A 2,500-nucleotide genomic window follows, 5' to 3' on the forward strand; every position below is an offset into this window, starting at 1 on the left:
ACATCTTCTTCTTCTTCTACATCTTCTTCATCATCTTCTTCTTCTACATCTTCTTCATTTTCTTCTTCTACATCTTCTTCTTCTCCTTCTTCTACATCATTTTCTTCTTCTCCTCTTCCTTCTTCATTATCCTCCTTCCTTTTCTTCTCTTCAGTCTCCTTCTTCTTCTTCCTCATTTTCCTTCGCGCTCATCCTTCTCCTCCTCCATCTCTTCATTCTCCCTTCTTCTTCTTCTTCTTCTTCTCCTCTTCCTTCTTCATTTTCCTCCTTCTTCCTCTTCTTCCTTTTCTTCTCTTCATTCTCCCTTCTTCTTCTTCTCCTCTTCCTTCTCCTCCTCCTCTTGCAGATGGAAAAAAATCAAATATCTATACAAAGCAAACCTCCCCTTCTTCTTCTTCTCCTCCCTCATAATTACGACTCCTGGTTTGTTGCACTTTATATGCCAGCCGTGTGATAATCAGAGTAAATTAGGAACTTTCCCCCCCGTGACGTCTCTCACGGAGGATGATGAGCATCGAGGACGAGCTGCGAGCGACTCGGAGGAAGTGATTAAGGAGTCGTAGCCGACAGCTCCGCCCCTCGATGGCTTCACCGGGGAGCCGCCGACACCTGTCCGATCCGCTGAGCTCCATTTGGGGAGTGTGGGGCATCCTCCCCCTGCCCTCTCCTTCAAATAAACATATATATACATATGTCTCTCATCCCTCGCTCACTTTTCCCTCCCTTGCACAGGCCTAATCAGTCAAAGCCTCAGAAACAACTTTGCCACCGAATCCATATGGGGGAACGGGGCCGTATGTAAATCTATATCGGAGAGAGAGCTTGTGTTGCGGATCGATACAGCGTCTGTGTTTTATTAATAACTCTAAACGATGCTGTGCCTCGTCAGCCGTTTATCAAGCGAACCTCAGTCTCTAAACTCATCATTTCTCCACCCCCCCCCCCCCCCCCCCGACGCCTTTTATTGTTCTGACTGCGTTATTCATCAACTCTCTTACTTCTTATTGGATAGGAGGTTTTTTTGTGCATATTTCAGGCCGTTCACAGCAATATTAAATCACATGTAACTATTTTGCAAACCTTTTTTTTTCTTTCAGTTTCAGGCATTCATTGGTTTCTACACATCCGCCATAAATAATGAATATCTAGTGTCAGTGGGGAAGAAACTTGCTTCAGAAGTGCGAGATTGAAAATTTTTGTCACATTGTGACTTCGGTGGAAAGTAATCAAGCACATTTACGGAGATATTAAAGTACAATTTTGAGGTAATTTGCACTTCAGACAAGTATTTAAATCTTCACCGCTGCCCACACACGCCTACACAGACTTGATATAATTAGATTATTTTACTTTCGTTTTTCTTTTGTTGTCTATCTTATGCATTTTTCGTTTGTAATGTTGTAAAATGTTAAATATTATATACTTTAGGTGGAGGCTTTTTGTCTCTTCCTGCACTGTCAGATTCATTTATCTCTGTCGTGATTTTTCTTTGGGTTTATTGTTTAAATTATGCTGAATAAATAAAATAAAACAAATAAAAAATTCAAAGATACATTTTCTAAAAGAGAGGTTGTTTTGGAGTTTGAATGAATCTTCAGAGCCCTGGTTGTATTCACTCAATAATCACAAAACACAGCCGTGGTTGTTGATCACACACCTGGAGGAGAGCGGCTCTCTCCTGAGAACACCTTTGGAGTTCAACACCGGCGTCGGATGTTTTTAGTTCTACACACGCTGTGCAACACGTTGTGTAACGTCTTGTGTGGCTGTGACATTCAGAGCCAGAAGGAGACAGAGAGAGTCTGACGAAAGATGCCATCAAGTTGCATCATGGGAAATGTAGGAGCCACTGCTTTTGGAGCAAGAAAGTCAGAGTATCTTTCACCGAGTTTGATGTAGAAGAAAATGTAGAAGAAGGAGAAGAACAAGAACAATAAATCGTGTGTGTTGCGAGTACGAGACTACGGAATTATTTGATGCGAGTACGCGACTACAACATTATATGTTGCAAGTCTGAGACTACGACATTATTTGTTGCGAGTCTGAGACTACGACATTATTTGTTGAGACTACGACATTATTTGTTGCGAGTCTGAGACTACGACATTATTTGTTGAGATTACGACATTATTTGTTTTGCGAGTCTGAGACTACGACATTATTTGTTGAGACTACGACATTATTTGTTGAGACTACGACATTATTTGTTGAGAGTATGAGACTACGACATTATTTGTTGAGACTACGACATTATTTGTTGCGAGTACGAGACTACGACATTATTTGTTGAGACTACGACATTATTTGTTGCGAGTATGAGACTACGACATCATTTGTTGAGACTACGACATTATTTGTTGAGACTACGACATTATTTGTTGCGAGTATGAGACTACGGCATTATTTGTTGAGACTCCGACATTATTTGTTGCGAGTACGAGACTACGACATTATTTGTTGCGAGTATGACATCATTTGTTGAGACTACGACATTATTTAT

General features: G+C 40.9%; 1 protein-coding gene across 1 annotated transcript in view; it reads right to left on the reverse strand.

Moving 5' to 3' along the window:
* Window positions 1–2,500, reverse strand: part of efna2a (ephrin-A2a) — a 68,356-nt gene that overhangs the window by 34,981 nt on the left and 30,875 nt on the right. The gene's annotated exons all lie outside the window — the stretch shown is intronic.

The sequence above is a fragment of the Pseudoliparis swirei genome, chromosome 11 (assembly GCF_029220125.1).
Source record: "Pseudoliparis swirei isolate HS2019 ecotype Mariana Trench chromosome 11, NWPU_hadal_v1, whole genome shotgun sequence".
NCBI classification, from domain to species: Eukaryota; Metazoa; Chordata; class Actinopteri; order Perciformes; family Liparidae; genus Pseudoliparis; species Pseudoliparis swirei.